Source organism: Rhinolophus hipposideros (genome assembly GCF_964194185.1).
Source record: "Rhinolophus hipposideros genome assembly, chromosome: 22".
In the NCBI taxonomy this organism is placed as follows: Eukaryota; Metazoa; Chordata; class Mammalia; order Chiroptera; family Rhinolophidae; genus Rhinolophus; species Rhinolophus hipposideros.
The window spans coordinates 14,564,548-14,585,403 of NC_138068.1; the positions used below are offsets into that span (position 1 = coordinate 14,564,548).

General features: G+C 48.2%; 1 protein-coding gene across 18 annotated transcripts in view; it reads left to right on the forward strand.

Annotated features, from left to right (window-relative positions):
- The window catches only part of PTPRT (protein tyrosine phosphatase receptor type T), a 965,600-nt gene that overhangs the window by 703,591 nt on the left and 241,153 nt on the right, over positions 1-20,856 (forward strand). The window lies entirely within an intron of this gene.

Consider the following 20,856-nt stretch of genomic DNA (forward strand, 5'->3'; position numbering starts at 1 on the left):
GTTCTACCCCAGGTTTACTGAATCAGAGTCTGGGTTGGTTGTGTGTTAAAGCTTGAAAAGCACTGAAAATGCCCACCGGTCCATCGCGACCTTTCATCCTTACAATCCCATAGGAAATAGCGTAGATGATACTGTTCCCTCTTGGGTCGGGCAAGTGGTTCAGAACCATGAGTGTGAACAGCAAGTTAGTACAGTAACTTCCTTTCTGTGGGAGTCGAAATAAAGACGTAGTGAGAGGCAAGGCTCAAAAGGGAATCATAAGGATCTGGCCAGACAGGTGACAGGGGTGAATCTGGATTTGTAGCCTTTGTACATGAACTTCCAGAAGAATATTTGCTGACATTATAACTTGCTGTGGGGGGTGCGTGCGTATGTGTGTGCATGCGTGCACCTGTATGTGTGTGTACGTGTATGTGTGTTGTGCAGCATAGGGTGGGACAATAGACCAGCATCGGCCCAGAGGGATGATGGCTTAGGCATCTCTTCCCCTGCAATCACTAGACTTGAGTTCCATGGTGGGCACCCTGCCTGAGGATTTTCGGTGTCAGTGCGTGCCTAGAGCCCACCTGGGCTCAGACAGATCGCCTCGGCTCTCTGCTCCTTATGCATGCAACTCCACCCTGTGCCAGGCCGCTGTCACTCATGAGTGTTTCTGGGGACAGCCGTTCAAGCACAGGTGAGGGGTGTTTACCATGAGTGCCCTTGGAAGCTATCTCTCTATGCACAGGGAAAGGAGGGGCTTTGCTGAGAAGGAAACACAGTGGTAAGAATGGCATTTGTCCAACTTATCAAAGGAAGGAGGTAATTACAGAACGAACTGAGAGACAAGCAGCTGACAGCCTCGCTCCCCCTCTTGCTATTTATCCTTTCTTTACACAGGTTCAAACTATCACCACTGTGTTCTTTCCTTTAAAAAGGAAAATCGGATAATGTCACTCTGTGTTTAATTCTGGAGTTGGCTTCCCACTGCTTCTGTCATAAAGCCTGAAGACATTCAAGGTCCTTTATTATCTGACCCAGAGTCACCTCGCCAGCTCGTCTTCCCCACCATATATAGTGCACTGCACACAATGTCACCATCCCCCAAAATCCTCAGGCTTTTGTGATTTGGGATTTTTCCTCAGGCTCTTCCTCCTGTCTGGAATTCTTTATCCCAATCTTCCCAGAATTTTCTTGCTCCCATTTCATGTCATAAGTGATGCCTGTGTCTATACAACACAAAACCCTTGCAGCTCCTAAAACTTCCCTTTCTGAAGGGGTGAGGGTTAGGGTTTGCTCGGTTAACACCGAGCTTCTCCCAAAGAGGCCTCCATGTTACCAGCCAAGCTCACCGGGCGTGTGTGCTTCAGACAGGAAGGCAGCTACACTGTTTGGTGAATGAAATGCAGCAAAAAACCAAATCTACCCAATGGAGCCGTTGATCACTGTCACAACGTGCAGCCAGCTGTGGCCTGGAAAGGAGACATTTTGGAGAAGTTCTCCTGGGGAAACAGCATTCGTTAATACGGGGCTTATCAGAGTACAGTAAGGATTAGTCAGTGAGGGAGATTCTTCCCTGATGACATTTCGAAGACACTTTTGCACTGCATCCACTTAAAATGTCTCCCCTTCTGCTCCAGGAACCGGGGATTGCTATTTCTCCCCTGCACGGTGGGAGCCTTTCCATCTTCCACACGGCAGCCTCATATCTTTTCAGGCCTGTGCTGCACAGTTTTCTAGTGTAATTGGGGAAGCAATTTACCCCATCCACTGGGATAGTTTGCTGTTGACAAAATCCAGTTCTTTGGGTTCTGGAACTTTTTAAATTTGTAAGCTTTCCAATTTTTTGCCTCCCTAGAATTTTGCCATCTTTATACCCTCAGAGGCTGTTCTGTTTGTTGCCGCTGTTTTTTGTTTTTGTTTAATTCTAAGGGCTCTTATTGTGATAGGAATGCTAACAAAAGTGTTCTGAGCAGGCACTACCTTCCTCGTGTCTGACTTTCATGGGTCTGTCCGTTTTCACCGCAAAATGGGAAGTTGGCTGTGAATCATTCTCTAGGCTGTCGTCCTGATTTTCTGCATAGCACCCGCCACTCACCTCTTTTTAAAATTGTGTTTATGTATCCATTTACTGGGTTGTCACCTGCCTGCCGCCGCCCACCATCCCACCCCCACCCCACTCCCCCACCCCTGGTGACACTTAACCTTAATGAGATCAGGGATGGTGACTCGCTCCCCTGCAACTCCAGACACATGGCAGATTCTCAGTAAATGATTGTGGATATAATACATGATTTTTCCCTTCCAGTAAGAACCTACTTTCTTTCCTGGGTTACAAATACATTGCTTTTTTCCTTCATAAATTGATGTTGAATTTTTGTCAAACACATTTTGAAACCCTTTGGGATGAATTTCGGCCTATGGATAAGATTAATTACATCAGGGGAGTCTTAATAATCTTTGCATTTCTGGAACAGATTCTTCTTGGTAGTAGTATATTATTCTTTAAAAAGCGATAGCCTGGTCTGTAAGTTTGTTTTCGGTTTGGATTTAAGGTTTTGTTTTGTTATGGTTCTGCTCTCCATGTCCGGCTCTGGTGTTACTAACGTCCTGTATGAGGCTTCCATCCAGGAGATCAGCCCCCCAGATTGGTGTATCACCCCACCAGCAATGCATGAAACTGCCCATTTACTTTCTGGCTGGCAGAGAAGCCATGTGAGACACCAGACTTAAGTCATCAGTGCTTAGACCCTGAGTCACAAAGATGTTGGCAAATGTTCCTATTACGTTGATGGTCTTATTTCTTCACTATCCAGAGGTGTGCTCCTGCCCCCCACCCCCATCTGCCCTTTCCCACCTGTGGCTCAAACTCTGCCCTCCAGGGATGCTATTTTGTACAAATAACACTAGGGGGCGCCACCCACATGGCTGCAGCGTGAAGAATGCTCCATCGAGTTGTGGGAAATGGTCCTGGTCCTTTCAGAGTCGTCATGGCACACTGCACTTGGGCAGGGAAGGCTTGCGGGAGGAAATGACAATAGAGTTGAGGACTAAAGGAAGAGAAGACATTAACCAAATACACGATGTAAAAGCATTCTGTGCAGAGGGAACAGAACAGCCACAAGCCTTCTGGTGAGAGATGTAGGACCAGTACCGGGTACAGGGAGAAGGCTAGTGTGGTCTGAGTGCAAGATCAAGGGGTCATGCGGTCATGGAAGGACTTCAGAGTTTTCACAATAATAATGGCAGATGCACGTATTGAGTCCTTACTATGTCCCAGGCACTGTTCTAAGTGTTATCTCAATCATTTCCTCACTCAGACCTATGAGACAGGGACTTCATTATCCTCATTTAACAGATGAGGAAATCAAGGTACCAAGAAGTAAAGCAACTTGTCCGAAATCTCCCAGGCAGAGCACATGGTCTAAACTACTGCAAGAAGCTGTCTCCTAGTATTGAGAAGGAGTGAGGAGGGGCTGGTATTGTTTTAGGTGCAGCAGGAGAAAACCAGCCCATCTCCTGAGGGAGTGCCCTCCCCTCCAGCATGGACATGGCTATGTCCTGGTGGTGTGCCTGTGTGTACATGTGACCCAAGGGGAAGACTTCACACCTGACACAGGTGCTGGCTTCCCATTGCTGGCCCTCACCTGGAGGTGTACCCAGGCACTGTGACAAGGCAGAGAAGCCCTTATCAGCCACCACAGCTGCTTCCTGGGCCGTTTCCCCCCAGGAGTTACATGGCAGTGAAAGGAAGCCATCAACATTCAGCTCTGCTTCCTGGACAAGCTGTGCTGCCTTGGGGAGCACCAGGTACCCATTTGAATTAACGCGGTTTGGAGTGTGCACTTCGGGGGAATCTGTGGGTGCAGGACTTGGGATGGGGAAGAATGGGCCATGCACACAGATTGAGGAGGAGACGTAGAGGCAGCTGCTGAGCTAGGGGAGCTGCTATCTTTTGCCTGTTTGCTGAGGAAAGAGCAAGGAATGGATTGAAGATCCAAATGAGGTGTTCTCATCAGGGAAATGCACTTTTTCAGAAATAAAAGCACCTCACAATAGCTACGGTAGCTAGTAAGTGGCAGAGCACATGAGCAGGTAATCCTGGGCAGTGGATGAAAAATGATTGGGTGTCGTGAACATACAATAATCGTAAAGTCAAATACCCAGGTTTTACTCTTTCTTTCCCTTCTCCATTGTCCCTGCTTTCTGCTTCCTCTGGTTTGTCTGCCCCATCCTCCTTTGTGATCACCGACTTTTCTCTTGGCGTGGCTGTCCGTGTCCCTGCCACCTACTCAAAGGCTACGCGTCTTCAGCCTGCAGTGGGACTACGTGTGGTCCCCAGCGCCTCTGGGCCTTCATGCTCTGACTCCCCCTTTTGGCTTAGCACCGCCTCTGTCCTCTGAGCCATCGCAGGCAAGTGGCAGGCGTGTCCATGGCACCACGGGCTTCATTAACTCGGAAATGGCAACTTGGGTTCAGAGAATGGGGAAAGTAGCTTTCAACGCACAAATTTAAGATAGAGAGGGCACTGGACCCCATTAAAACTCTCCCAGGGCCCCCAGATTTGGAGACGTGTAGCGTACCCCTCCTCAAAGGGTCCCATTTGTTGTTGGAGCCCTCTCACGCTTCCTGAATTCTTTCTTTGGAGGCAAAATTTGGGCTCTTGGCTTGTTTATCATGGCAGAAAAGAGCCAGACTCAGAGAGATAGTAACTGACGGTGAGGCAGCCCGGGCTGCGTGGTTGAGTCCTCCGTTCCCCCATCGGAGGCTAGCCATGAAGCCACAGTAGAGCAAGAAGACAAGCAGCCATTCTAGGCAGGTCTCTGTGCGAGAATTTCTATATTTATATTCAGAGCACTTCAAAGTGTATTTCAATTGCTGTTACTTTAGCAAATGTCTTTCATGCAAATTTTGGTATTTTTCAATGAAGAAGCCTTCATCCGAATCAATGGAATGATTCTTTCCACCGCCCACGTGAAACACCCAGTGCCTTTTAGTTGCATACCTTCCTTGCATATGCTAAAGACGGGGTCTCTGAGTTGCCTTCTAAACGTTCGAAGGATCTGTGAGTTCTGCATCTTGATGGGAGGCTGGAATTCCCGGAGTAGACCTCATCAACCGTCTGTGTTACTTTACATGTTAGCCCAGCAGTAGAACTTGTCTCTGAAGCTCGGCTGGGCCCCCAACCCTAATCCGTCTAGTTGAAGAGCCGTGGGTCGCAAGATCTCAGGCTTCATGAGAGGCTAAAACTAAAGGCGACCTATGTCAAGGCTCTGGGGTCGCCTTCCTGTGACATCTGCAGATCAGCTCCACACTCCGGAGGTCCAGCTTGGGGGCGGCCATGCTAGGTGAGCAGTGGTCGTCTTCCTAGACCCTGCGCAATATCCTGGATTTGTGCTCACTTTTCCTGCCCAGGGCCTGGTCCATGTCTGTTCTTCCTGGACTCACCCCCAGCAGGGGCCCTCAAAGGAAGGCTTTGAGGTGGGGGGTTGTTGCATTGGGCAGCTGACAAGGAAGACGGTCCAAAGGCGGGGCTCTGCAGCAGCCTGAGGAGGCAGGGGCATGGAAGTGGGACCCGTGCACCAACCTGCCCTCCCAGAGCCCTGGCAGAGGAGTCCCAGGTGGTCATGGGCCCCTGCATCCGGGGCCTGAGTTGGAACAGCCACCCATCACCTCTATGGACAGAAAGTCCAGTCCTAGCCAGTCCTCGTGACCAGGTCTTTCTCAGGGGCTGACGCTCAGTCTGCTGCTTCTTACGACTTGCAGTGGCCCTCATTCCATCCAGATCAGAAGCCTACACCGTAGAACAAGGGCTCACAGGGAGTGCACGAGCCTGTTCAATCCCTCACCCCATCTCCACCTTTCCCTCCTTTGCTCACTGATCGCAAGCTGCACCGGCCTCCTTGCTGTTCCTCTAATCACCCGGACGTGATCCCAATTGGGGGCCTGTTTTCAAGCTATTCTCTCTGCCTGGAATGCTCTTCTCTTCGATATCCACTTAGCTAACCCCCTCTCCTGTGCACAGTTCTTGCTCAGATCTCATTCTCAGTTAGTCCTGCCCAACCAGATTCATATCGCAACCTGCATCACTCTCCCCCGGTGCCCCCGACTACTCCTTTGTTGGTTTTTCTTTCTTTTCTGTGGCACTTATCATTTCCTAACATCCTAAATAACTAACATCTTTTATTATGTTGCTTTGTTTTGTCATTTATAATTGCCTCCCCTCCTTTCATTGCCTTGGCAACTAGAAGATAAACTCCAGGAGGGCAGGGAGTTTTATTGGTTGTTTCACTGATATAACCCAAGTGCCTAAAATAATGGAGACTTTATATTTCTAGTCAATAAATAATTGTTGACTTAGTTGAATGAGTCTGTGGTTTACCGAGCATGTTCTCAAAGACCTTCTCCATCATGGCAAATGCAGGACTGACTGACCTACTTGATATCCTATTAAGTTCTCGGCAGTTCCAGGAATGCTTATACACATGGACACATTTCAACTTCACAACAAGACTTTTCTCTTGATGATGAAACTGAGTCTTGTTGACGGTCACCCAGCTGCAAAACATCATGGCTGAAAAGGAGCCCCGGGACCCATCATCACATCCACACAGTTAAGTCTTGCAGACTCAAAGTTCGTCTTTGTGTTCTCTTTGAATCTTTACCCATAAGATTCAAAAACAATTTCTTTCCATTCTGAACCTCCTCTTAAGTACAAGGTAGGGGAGGATTTATTAAGAATCTGAGAAGCATACTTCACTATGAGGCAGAAAAAAAAAAGAAAGAAAAAAGAAAGAAAGAAAGAAAAGCGAGAAGAAAGACCGAAATCCCAATGCCAATTTGCTATCCAGTTTGTAGCCAAGCTTCTCCCGACAGTAGGTACCTAATGAAGTGAGGCTCTGGAAGGCCAGGCAATCAGACCGTTCGCTATGTCATGGGTTTTACTCTGCCATCCCCAGCTTAGGACACCGAGTCGTTTATTTGCAATAAACCCCGCGCCTGTGCACCATGTAGAGTCCATGGAATTGCGGGAAGAGCTGAGCAGGGAAGCCAGCCTTGGCTGACTCTAGCACCACAGGGCTCACAGCTCTGCCCAGAGGCAGAACTACAGAGTGAGGAAAAGGAACCAAGGTCCCGTCTCCACAGATGTTCTCTGATAACCCGCAGTATTGCTTCTAAGGGTCGTGTATTACTCAGATGCAACAGAAAGAGGAATGTGATGGAGGTGGCAGAGTTGTCAACAAGTTAGAGCTCCTTGGGAACTACAGGTGCAGAGATGGGTCCTATTAGCCACTACGAAGTGGGATGGGAAGGCAAGAAGTTACCAGAATCTCTGAGGAGCTGGGGCATCAAATCTGTATCTTCATCCACATATAGCGTGGACTCTTAAAAAGGGGAGGAACCACCTTAGTCCATAGTTAGCGACCTCCCGATTCTGGGGTACACAGTGGAGGTGGGGGTGGGGGTGAGATATTAGAACACGTGGCCAGTGTCTCTGCAGAGATAATAAGCCTGGGACCACCCCACTGCCAGTGGCACCCCGGGGAGGGAAGAGATGCCTGTTCCAGGTGTCAGGAGACCTGGGCTGCCCCGCAAGGCTGCCCTCTAGCTTTTCAGCATCAACTCAATATCCAGTAGGGGAGGAAAGGCATTGAAGCTGTGGTCCTGCTATGGCCAGAGGAAGGACAGTGTCCCTGGTCTCTCCCTGTCACGGCTTGGTGAAGTCCCCCGAGGCAGGAGAGAGGACATGGGCTACATAGCTCTTTCCCCTGGAACTGTCTGCAGGCTGAGGGGGGGGGCCTACCTCCTGGGCCATCTGGAATGCAGGAGGGAACGACGTGTTGGAAGCACTAGTTCAACTCAGTTATTCGCATCAGTGCCACACTCGACACGGCTAGCTGCCTCCCTGCAGGAACCGCTCTGTCCGCTCATGACTCCTCATTTTAACAGATAAGAACCAAAGGCTCAGGGCTGTTACGGCTTGTTCCAGACTATGCCTTCTGAGCACAGGTGCTGTTGCCCACAAGAGGTGAAAACTGGTTCTTGGCAGGGAGTGGGGGTGGGGGGCGTGAATGAAAAAAGTCATCTTCTTATGCAGACCATTCATAAAGTGCATAAACAGCTGTACAGATATGGGTCGAGCCCATATACAGATATACAACATACCTGCTGGATTAAAATTTCATGGGGGAAATTAAGGGGAAAAAATGTCCAAGTAGATTTCTTAAGAGGTGATGATAAAAAGTAAAGATTCCGAAACCCGCGTCTAGGCCAGCATTGTCTGTCCCCCAGTTACATGGGGCTGTTGAGCGCTTGAAATGTTAGTCCGAATCAAGCTGGGTAGAAACTGTAAAATACGTACTAGATTTCTAACCCTTAGTAGGAAAACCTGAATGGAAAATATCTCATTAATTATTCCGTGTTGAAATAATAACATTGCAGATATCTTGGGTCAAACAAAACATATTATTACAATTAGTTTAATAAGATACTTTAAAATTTTTCTCAATATACTTTTATGTTTCTTTTTATTGTTATGAATGTGGCTCATAGAAAATATAAAATTATAAATGTGGCTCACATTTTATTTCTAGTGGGCAGGGCTGCTCCAGTTGTCCACTTACTGTGTGACTTCAGGCATGCCTCTTAACCTCTCTGAGCCTCTGTTTCTCTTGAGTGCTTTGCAAATGAAGGCGCTCCCTGCAGCTGTGCGGTGCCATTCTGGACCCAGCGGAGGGCCTGTGGTCCTGGCAGATACAGGGGGTGTGGGCTTCTTGATGACCTAGTTCACCAGAAATGACAGTTCCCTAAATAGCAGTGTCACCTGCTGTGTGTCTGCTTGTGGGGAAATGCCACATGCTCAAGATTAGAAAAAGGGAGAGCTTCTACCCTGAGACCAGCAGAATGGAGTGTTAGAATAAATGACCATTTTAACCGAGAAAGGAGAAAAACAAAAGCTTTCATTTCTTGAGGCGGGAGGAGGAGGATGGGGGAGGAGATAACACCAAAAAATTAACCTCCACAAAGCCTTCCCACAATAATAGGGGTGAATAAAACATCTTGCAAATGTGCTCTGCTGGGTTGAATTGATGCTCAGGTCTCCAATATACCCATCCTTTTATTCCTTTCCTAATGCCTAATTTAAGAGGGGAGGAATGAATTCTATTTTAATTGCATGAGAAAAATGCTGAAAGAAAGAAAAAGGCAACAAAGTGAAACTTGACACTTCAGCCTTCGCTGACCCAGAAGTGTGATTACGTCAGCAATGGATTTCTCCTCAGAAAGGCCTATAGAATCTGCCCCCTCCCTCCTGAACAAGGAGGCAGGAAGTTCCAAGCTGGAAAGAGATACCCTCTGGGGTGCATGCGAAGTGCAGTCCTGCGGCAGGCCCCCTGATCTCCCTCCACTCTCCAAATTTATTTCTACCCCAGTTCTCCTTAACTTTCGTTTCCATATCCCCGATTCTCTAGCCAGGAGCTCTCTTCATTCCTCCAAACTCTAGGTATGTCCTCTCACCCCAGCTAATCCCTCAATAAACAGGTTTCTCGCAGGAGAGTTTCTGGTCTCTCAGTCCCGGGTCACCAGACTGGCCACTCTTCATGATGACAGCAGGGCACGGAGGTTAAGCAGGTGAATTCTAGATTCACACTGCCTGGGTTCCAAGTCTGGCTCTGCTGTGAGAACTGTAAGAACTCTGGAAAATTACTTATTCTTTCTCAGCCTCAGTTTCCTCCTCCATAAAATGGGGATAAAAAAGGTACTAGCCTCGTAAACTTGTAATGAGTAATGATAGAAAGTGCTTGGCTTGGCTCTAGGCAGACATTGAGTGGCAATAAGTAGGTAATGAACTTCTATAAGGTGGTGGAAAGCAGAGGGTTAGTAGCAGAAAGCAACAATTTCATTAGGCTTCAGATTCTGTGGTTCAGGAATTTGAAAGGCCACGGCAAGGATGGCTTGTTTTCACCCCACAACGTCTAGGGATTCAGCTAAGAAATGTCAAGCCAGGAGTGACGAGACAGCCGAGAACCAGAATCGTCTGAAGGCTTGCTAACACTTACCATTCTGGCGCCTGGACAGGCATGACTGAAAGCCTGGATGCAGCTGGGGCAGTCGACCAGAGCATCTCACATGGCCTCTTCATGTTCTCTGCGGTTCCTCACAGCATGGCGGCCCCGGGGGCTGGCCTTCTTACACAGCATCTTGGATGCTGTAGACATGAGTGCTCCCTTGTGGACAGGCCAGAAGCTGCACTGTCTTTTATAATATGACCCAGTTTCAGAAGTCACACGACATCCTTTCCTCTACACTCTTGCTCAAAGCAGTCACAGGTCCTCCTAGACCCACAAAGGGGACATAAGCTCTACCTCTTGATGGGAGGAATGTCAAAGGATTTGTGGCCACTTTTAAAAACTACCAAAAATGGGAAAGCACTGAAGGGTCTTTCTGCTTTTACAGGTTTGGGAACTCAGACCCAAGAAGACAAGAGCTTCACCCACTAGGGCCACATTCATTATTACATACATAGGGCCACTTGTGTGCTAGATAGGCATGGACTCCGCTGCCAGGGATGCTTGCCACATCTTTCCTGGGGGTGACAGGCCCAGACGGACCCACTAAAAAGCTTTGTGGTCTGATGGTTGCAGGCACCCACCGCCAGTCCTCCCCCTGGCAACTGGTCACACTTGGATGTGCTTAGAGGGCAGGTGACAGGGCAGGGTGGGAAATGCTGGATTTGGGCATCAGAATGACTTCATTGCAAACCCAGCTGTACCACATTCTGAGTTGGTTACATTTTCATTCCTAATCCTCATTTAGTCAGTAAACCTCGTTGACTCCTACTCTGTGCCAAGTTTGGGAGCTGGCACTTACAGCGACGAATAAGTAGAAGGCAGGCTTTACCCTGAGTGAAGGATTTCCCCAGGGCTGTCTCTGCCAGAAAGGCCACTGGTAGGGCTGTGAGTTTCCAGGGAACAGGCTCAAGGGATTACTCAACTTCTCTCGCATCTCCATGCCCAAAGCCAACGGGAGAGGAATTGGTCACGCAACTTAGCAATTTAACCAGGTTAAACTCAGCAGAACAGAAATCAGCTGAGTGTGAAGTTGGAAAGCAAGCGGCTTACATTTAAAAACCCAAGAAATATTGCAATGCCGACTAAAAGCAATTGGGAATATCACTAGACAGACTCATTAAGCAAGAAAGTTTCTGTGAAAATAACAAAATCATAGCACCCAGGACACCCCAGCATGAGATTAAAAGCTGAAAGGAGGTTTAAACTTCATATTATTAAGCTGCATTATGACAGTTTAGCAACGGAGAGCTTAGAGCCATCAGAGTGGATGGTGGCCCTGTTATGGGAATCTGACTGCGTCTTTGAAATTCAGAGCAGTTTGAAAGAGTGAAATTGTCAGAATATCCCTCCCATGTGGGGCAAGGGAGGGGAGAGGAGACTGAGAAGTGGCCCAGTGGTAAGGATTGGAGGGCTGAGGTGCTGGTTGGAGGAGCATATAGTGACAAAAGACACTCCCCTGTGTCGGTCTGGGAGCTGAGGGACAGGGTGGTGATTTAGGGAAGAGAGTGGGGCACACGTGATAAGCACTCAATAAATGTTAATTCTGTTATTATCACCTACTGGCCGACCTTGCAGTTCTGGTTGCTGGATAGTGAATACTAATGACCCTGGGCCAGCTGCATTCTGAGCTTGCTTTTTCCTAGTGTTTGATCCCAGAGCCACCAGGAAACCAGCTGAAGTCAGAGAACAGAGTATTGACTGGAAATCAGCAAAAACCATGTTGGGCAAACAAGCCGACCCCCGTTCTGAAATGTCTCCTTGATCTATGGCGACCCAAGACCAAAACAAGCTCCCTGCAGGGCTGTATAGCAGAACTGCCATGCTGCAACTGTGGGCATGGTTCCCTGTGCTGGCAGAGCTGGGCAAGGAGTGATGCAGAGGCAACCAGCCATGGCAAACCAAGCCCACAGTCCGGGCCTCTGACCCTGGAGCTCGGCTTTGGGAACCAAGAAGCCTGGCAGGCCCTGCCATGCAGCATTTCCCACCCTGCCCTGTCACCTGCCCTCTATGCACGTCCACGTGGGACCAGTTGCCAGAGGGAGGACTGGCGGTGGGTACCTGCAATCATCAGACTACAAATCTTTTTAGTGGGTCTATCTGGGCCTGTCGCCCCCAGAAAAGACTTGGTAAACATCACTGGCCGCGGAGTCCATGCCCAGCTGGTACATGATTGACACTCAATTACGTTATGTATTTAATAATGAATGAAGCTCTCGTCCTCTTAGGTCTGAGTTCCCAAACCTGTAAACGCAGAAACACCCTCCAGTGCTTTCCCATTTTGGGTAGTTTGCAGCTCCATCCAGCTATTAGTAGAGCACGTTGGCTGGTCAGGTTGCAAAATGTATCCTAGTCACTCAACTCTTTGGAAGCAGTGTGTCCAGGCTTCAACACCGGCTCTCCAAGGCTAAAATCCACTGGTTTTCCCTCTGACTCTTGTCATTCCTGAATGTCAGAGTCATCAGAAGGATCAGGGTGGTGGACACTCACAGCTCTCCTCTGATGGTTTTCAGCCTTAGAAGGCGCGTCCGCCTTCAGGCCCGGTGCCATCAAGGCACCAGGCAAGCTAATGGCACCAGGCCTGAAGGCGGATGCGCCTTCTAAGGCTGAAAACTCTTATTCATACATTTCTAGGACGCTCATCCTTCACTAGCCAGGCTTCCATAGCTCTCACATCTACTTCCTTCTCTCCATCCCCTCAGCTTCCGGTCTGACCCAGGCCTGCTTCGTTACCAACCATCTGGGTGAGAACTAGACCTTCCGAGGGGATTCTGTTCTTCCAGTCAGTTTAATCCTCCATCCACTTGCCAGAGAATGTGCTTCTCCAGATACAACGTGCATGAGAGTCACCTGAAGAACTTGTTAAAACCCTGGGTCCTGGACCCTCACCCCAGACATTTTCATCGGTAGGTCTGGGATGGGCCCTTGAATCTACAGCTCTAACAAGCTCCCAGGTGATGCTGATACTCTCTAGTCCACAGACCACAATTTCAGTGACACTGTTCTTAAATTCATAATGATTCCGTATCTCTCTTGGTAACCTACCCTCCCCTTTAATGATTCTATATCACCCGCAAGAGAAAATCTATTAATAAGAACTTGAGTATTCACATAAAGGCTTCTGTGAGCTGACCTCAAAGTAGGGTTCCCAGTACGGTTGCTTAGTTTGTGCACTGCACAAAGACACACCACCAAAGGGATGAAATCAGCTCAACACTGGGCTGTATCTGTTGGGAGGACTATGACTAGGCATAAGGAGGACATATCTTTTTCTTCTCACAAAAGCACTCTCAGCTCACTGAAGTGCAGGTACTGGGATTGAGGAGGGGGGGGGGACTGTATCTGCCTGGTGAAGTGCCTTTTCCTAGTTTGTACAAAAGCATTACAGAAAGCTGTAGTCATCCTGCCCAAGTGCATGTCCCCGGCCTCCTCTTCCTTCTCTCTCATGTCTCCCATCACTCCCTCACACCCTTCTCCCACTTCCTTCATCTGGTTAACCTTCATCTGGTTCACACTCTCAGGGAAGACTTCTCGTCCCAGCATACTTCTTCATCGTATGCTCCCCAGACCCACTTTGCCTCTTCCAGAGCAGAAATCCTACTGTGCCTTTTGTACTCATTCCTGTGGTCACCCCTGACCCCTCACTGGACCGAGAATTTCTGATGGCTCCCCAGTGCTTAGCACACGGCCAAGTCAAGAGCACAATGAGTCTCTGTTGTAGTCTTCTGTTCTGCAGCCACAAAGACCTCCCAAGTGCCCAAGTCCAGCCTGCTACTTTTTGTTGTTGTTTCGTGAATGTTTGATTTTGCAATAATTCTAAGTTTACAGAAAAGTTACAAAGATAATACAGAGCATTCTCTACTCTTCACACGACTTCCTCAAATGCTAACGTCTTACATCGCCATATTAGTCAAAACTGAGAATTCACAGCTGTGCATTGCTATTGGGACTAAACTCCAGAATGTTTTTCAGATTTCCTAAGTTTCTCTTTTTTTTTTCTTCCTGCTGGTGTCCTTTTCTCCCTTCTAGGTTCCTACATAGCCGGTAGGTGTCGTGTCTCCTTACTCTCCAATCTCTAACCATTTTTCAGTTTTTTCTCGTCTTTATGACCTTGACATTTTTTAAGAGTGCTGAGCAGTACTCCGTCTGGGTTTGTCTAATGTTTTCTCATTACTGCACTGAGATTCTGAAGGAACAGACTGCAGATGGCATGGACCCTTCTCATCACATCATACCGGGGGACCTTGATCTCCATCTGACTTATCATTGGCAAGGTTGACCTTAACCCCTTGGGTAAGGTGGTGTCTGCCAGGTCTGTGCACTTTAAAGCTATGATTTTTCCCCTGTTCATTTAAAATGAATCACTAGGTCCAGCCCACACTCAGGGAGAGAGGAATTAGGCTCTGCCTCCTGAAAGGAGGGGTGTCAAAGAATTTGTGATTTTATGGTGAAGCCACAACAGTAGCTAGTAAATCTGGGAGGAGGGGAAGAATAATGCCATGGAAATATTCTTCCTCCTGAGTTCCATCCACCAACTTTAGCATCCATCAATGAATTCTGCCTGCAGCTATTACCATTGTGGTATTCCAATGGTCAGTTTCTAGTTCCTTCTATCATGCCATTTCGGGGTCAGCTTTCCTCGGCACATGCCACATTTCACAGTTCTTCTGCTTAATTCCCTTCATGCTTTAGGGCCCAGCTCCAGCATTCTCTACCTTGGATGCCCAATCGAATCTCCTGGAGAACTTTCAAAATGTACCAATGGCCAGGCCTTTGTATCCAGAACACCTGATTCAGATAGTCTGAGATGGAGTGCAGGCATTGGTATTTTTAAAAAGTCCCCAGGGCATTCTATGCTCTGGAGTCCAGGCTGAGGAACATTGGCCCAGCGCAACACTCTGGCAGCTTCTTTGGGAAGCTGTCCTCACTCTCTCTGACAGAACCAGTTACTCCCAGATCAGTGTTCCCAAAGGACTCGGTTCCCTGCAATATCCACTGCAATATGTTCTCTTTGTCCCCCAAATTAGGAACTAGGTTTTCTTCGTTGATGTTTCCCCGGAGCCCAGAGCAGAGTCTGGCACAGAGTGGGTTCTCAGTGAGCATTTGCTGATGGAGAGAATGATTTCATCTTAATAGAAGCAAAAGCACTAGCTGTCTGTGCACAAAAGTGGCAAGTCCCTGCACATTCTCGCTGGCTCAACAGTGCTGGAAACGCCAGGAACAGCAATACGCGTGTCAGTTATAATCATTTTTTCTGCTGTTATTACAGTCCTCAGCTCTCTAGGAAAAACAAGGGCCCCGTGGCCAAGAAGTCACTGGCACGTGCATTGCAGCCATCTGTTTTTTCTCACTGTTCTTAAGAAGGAATGTGTTCCCATGTTATTTTTAAATTGCCAGGAAACCAAAGAGTCAACACTATCCTTTTAACGAGAGATTACCTTGAATTCGTCTCCTTTTGTACTTTTGCCTTGGAGGTCACCAAGATGACGATGCCCTTTGTTATAAACCCCTTTGACAGTGGGTCCACAAAACAGGGGAAGTAAATGTTTTAACGAGTTTTGAGTTGAAATAAAAGTAAAATGAATTTAACCTTGTATTCAATGAACTGACCATAGGTGTCTATTTTACCTGCGGTCTTTTTAAAACTGCTGCGTTGAGACCTCCAGAATATAAACTGGAAGCCATTTGGAGAAAGTCAAGAGCAGATGAGGTGGATTACTTTGGGTGCTGACTCCTCTCTCCCCAAAGGATTTGGGGTAAAGACAGCATGGGTATAGGAGCAGGAGGAAAGCGTGCTCAGCTATAGAGGACGCTTCCGGATTGTCACGCTGTCGGTGAGCAGGGTGTGACCCAGTTTATACCATCACCTGACAACTGGTGCTGTTGTGGGTTCCTCAATACACATCATCTATTTGGGGGCGAGCTCTTTGACCAGCTTTGTAGTCCTGCCGGGGCATCTCTGTGTGCTCCCATAGACTTATCCAAGTTCTTGTCGCATCATGGCGCCCACTGTGGTGAAGTTGACACAGCAGAGAACACTTCATGAGCTGTGTGTTACCTGTTGCGTCCTGCACAACACAAGCCGTGGGAAGGTGAGGGAGGCGGCAAGATGCTATTGTTCTAATGGGTCCATTACACCTGAGGGTAAAGGACAACAGTTGAGGCATGCGTCAGCAGCTTCTCAGAAGAGGAGGGGCACAGCTACCTCCTAACTTTACATTAGCTCATGGGGGTCCTAGGGGGGGTCCCGTCTGGCTTAGGTTGTTTCTCCCGTGAGAAATCTTACCCATCTTTGACTGCAGACCCTGCTTACAAGGACCAAACATGGAGACTTAGAGTAGCATAACCTCAACCCCAATGAGGGACAATCCCGCAGGGTCACCTTTCCCTAAGAAAAGATTGGAGGGGACAGACTGCTAGGTTGCTGTGTGACTACAGTTACCATCTCTTCTTTCAGCATGCTGCCAGCTCACACACGTAGCTGCTCTCAGCCCTGCTCACACGTTGAGCATGTCACCTCTTTTGGCCTCAGTTTCATCAGCTGAGACATGGGAATAACCATAAAGAATCCATACCATTTTGTTTTCTTTTTTTTTCTTTTTTGAGGATTAAAAGAGGAAATTTTTTAATGTGAGCACGCTCTCACCGTGCCTGGCAAATAATGAGTGCTCCAAAATGGTGTTTCTGTCACGATTGTATCTTCTGACCACCTACTTCTGAGTCCTGGTCACTTCCTTCATCTGTGCTTGATCTCACAGCTTCCCTTAACCCCAAGGCACCATCTCTTCCTCAGGACCTGAATCTATCTGAAAGTGGAGCCTCTGGGTCCTACCCCATCCTGAGCCCAGCGCCTGGACCAGCACAGGGGTCAATCTACGCAGGTCCAAGAAACAAACAAGTCCTTCCTGATGGGGCTCTTCAAGGGAAATAATTTCCTCTGCCCACTCCCTTTCTTGGCCCTCCTCTTCAGCTCAGGGGAGAAGGGCTGCTGGTCCCCTGGCCCATTGCTGACGGAGCCCTGACGCAAAGGCTAGAGCCACTCTGCAGCCTCACTCCTGAACAAGGTGGCTGCTTTCCAGGAGTAAAGAAGCCGGAGGTCACTCTGCAATGTAAATCAAGAAGAAATTGAAATGAAAATGATTATTTAACCCCCGAAGAACCCGAGGCTCGGAGTGGTTAAGCAAATTGCTCAAGGCACACAGCTAGTTTGATCATTCACTTCTTCATGGAAAGGGAAGAAAGGTGGAACAAAACCCAGATGAGAACGTTGTCCTCTTGGAGCTTAAAATCTAGTACAGGGGTCAGGAGACTCTTTCTATACAGGGCCAGAGAGTGACTGTTTTAGACTCTGTGGGCCATAGGGCTTTGTCACAACTAAGTTCAGCTGTCCTAGTGTATAAGCAGCCATGGACAATACAGAAATGAATGGCGTGACTGTGTTCCGATAAAGTTTTATTTACAAAAACAGATGATGGGCCAAATTAGGCTCTCAGGCTTTAGTGTTTCAACCCCTGGGCTTTTGGAAAAGGGACTCATGAATGAAATAATTGCATGGCTAAATGTAAAATGTGTGGTTCAAAGAGAAGAGATGGGATTCTGAGAACATAAAACAGGAGGGTACGAGAGTGCGAGAAGGTGCTCATGAACAGGGCCATTTTCAGTGAGATCTAAGGATGAGGAGTCCGGATGAGGTGAAGGGAGGAAAAACCTGTTCTGAGCCGACAGAATAGCTCTTGCAAAGGTCCTGTGGCAAAAAGGACCATGGTTCTTTTTAGACACTGTTATAAGGCCTAGAATACAAGAAGGAAGGCACGCGGGGCCAGCTCATGCAGTGGGCTGATGAAGACTGTAGGATACAAATGTGGCCTTAATCCCGAGAGCTATTGTAAGAAGCCATTGTAAGGTGTGACGTCATTGGATTCTCATTTTGAAGTCCTCACTCTGGCTTCTGACTGGGGATTCCACTGACACGACCACAAGAGGCCTGATGGTCTAGATATCTTGGTTGCAGCCAGAGCCCCCGACTCCTGGCACCCAGGGTCGATATGTACCTCTGCACCCATTCCCCCACTAACTTTTTTATGCTTGCCATTCTAACAACTCTCCCTCTTTCTCCACTTCCCACAGAGGGTCACATTGCGCTATGCATTCTATGGCCACAGCTCTAGCCCATTCTGTTTTTCTCACCTTCCTTTTCTCCCTCCTCAGTCCGATCCCCCACAAGTTGTGGGTTCGTAAAACTTGCAAGTTAAATTTTTCAAAGACTGTTTCTGACAAAGCAGTGGGGATTAGATTTGGTGAAGCCCTTCATAAAAAATTGAAGACACGCTATATTAACATGCATTGATTTATTCATAGTGTTTCATTACAAGTAAGTGAGGATTCTGTAATACCAGGAAAGGTTAGGAGAGCTGGAGAGCACGGTATATTATATTGACAGCTCGCTGGAAATTGAGTTGCTTCTGGATTGAATTTGGAGCGCAGAAAAGGAACTGGCTAGTAAATAAGGCATGAGTTTTACCTCCCACTGCCGGTATATCAATGTAGTTGCCACCAGCCCAGACAGGAGGACTGGCAAGGAATGTCAAGAGGATGCCTGTGCATGTCTTCTCCGCTGGTGGACTGGGGTTTGCTGCCACAGGCAAAGCTCTCTGAACCTGTACCTTCTTCTGCCACTAGGGAAACCTGGAATCGAGCTGCACGCTGAATGCTCAACACCCCCAACTGCTCACCACTGGACTTTTCTCAGCTGTCACAAGCCTTTTCCCACCCCGGGTCTTTGCGCAGGCCGTGCCCTGTACCCAGAGGCTAGAACACGCTTTCCTCTGCTCTGAATCCCTATCATTCTTGTATTAGTTCAGTTCTCTCCTGAGGCACCTCCCTGAGCATTTTGTCTTCATTTGGTGTTTCTCAGAAGCACAGCCCGAGACAAAGATTTGAATATGAGCAGGTAATTGAGAAGTTTAGGACACACTAAGGAGTAAGGAAGAGAAAGGAGGGTGGCCAGTGATGGGTGTGTTTTCCAGCCAGCCATCTTTGGAGGCAGGTGGGGCAGCATCCCTGAGGGAAAGCCCCTGGGGTGCTGCAGGGGTGAGAGGAGCCTGGGAAATGTATGCGTCAGCTCCCATCGGACCAGTCACTGGGAGTGTGAATTACTCGACTCTTCCTGCCAGCACCCAGGCATAAAGCCCTCAAGCAGAGAGAGGCAGGTGTCTGAGAAGAGCTGGAGTGGGCAAGGGTGACCAGTGGGAGCTGTGACCAGGCCCACCAGGGGCCTGCAGGAAGGGTGCAGGCTCTGTAAGCCCAGGCTCTGCTTGCAAAATAATCCAGATCCTTCAGCTCCATACAGTTCTCCTGGGCTTACATTGCGCCGGGCAGCCTGGCCTCTGACATGTGTCATCCATTGCTACACTGCTACTGCTTAATAACAGGAGAGAGGAGTGACCTCTTTCTCCAAAATGTTTGGTGCCTTTGCCAAAACCAGCAAACTGCTTGTTTTTTAAAGCAGATTTGGTGTGTTCCCTTTTCTGCGCCTGGGTTTGGCTTTCCTGTCAGACCTGAGACATCCTGGAGGGAATACAAAGTGATGTAAAGTGTCTGTGTAGTTGATCTACCTCACTCTAGAAGAGAAGACCCTTGGGGACAGGGCCTCACTCGCGTCCATTCATTCGGGGGGCCCCAGCTGCACACAGTGTGCATGCTCGCAGACAGCAGTCTGCCAGGCAACGTTTGTGAAGCAGCAGCAAGGGAATGAATGAAAGCGTTCCTCAGTTAACGAAATGTATCTCCAGGCTGGGCAGTAGGGTAGAGAATAAAAAGCACTGGTATTAGAGCCTAAGGGACCCGGCTCAGTCCTGCGTCCATGGTAGAATACTGAATAACCATGAGAGTACATGACCTACAGCGACACGTGACCGCCCACATCAATCTCACAGGCGTAATGCTCAGTGAGACAAAGCCAGACCCTGGAGAGCACACCCTGTAGGACTCCATTTATATAAAGTTCGAAACCAGGCAGAACTGCTGTTAGAAGTCAGGATAGAAGGTATCCTTGCTGGGGGAGGCAGGTAAGGATTGGGGGCGGGGCAGGAGGGGAAAATTGGGGGTCTGGCAATATTCTCTGCCTTGATTGGGTGCTGGTTGTATGACTTGTGTCCAGGTCGTAAAAATTCATCGAGCTGTATAGTTTTCTTATGTGTACAGTTTTCTGTATGTGTGTTATACTCTCATAAGACATTTCTAATAGAACACACTTGATAAAAGAAATAAACAAAAAAGCCTGTACTGGCCACTTAAAAGTGTTAACCAACTGTGTTAATTTAGAAACATGGTATTTAGGGTGCAATCCGTGAGGACCAGGGCCAGGACGCCAACTGTTGTGTTAGTTTCACAACAGGGTGAGTGCAGAAATTGAGAGTGAGCACCTAGAAGCTTCTATAGTGCCTTGGCATTGTTGTGACACACAAGTGCGCGTGTCTCCTTGCACACAGTGGGCATGTCTCCTTGCACAGAGAGTATAGACCAGTTTGGTTATTGCCAAACTCACATGATGAACGCTTTGGGTGATTATGAGTCTGCAGTGGACTGGGAAATTCCAAACTGTGCCTTCACCGTAGATATTGCGCTAAGTGCTGATGTAATGCAGGTTGTTTCCAGTCGAGCCTCAGTTTCTCCATCATTAAAATGGGGATAAATATCCAGACGCCCCCAAGGTTTGGGGAGAGACAAGCTACTGCGAGAGGAAGTACCCGACAGCACCATGTAAAGTAGGGGACCTATGAGCTGCCTTTTTAACTAGCGTTCCAACCTT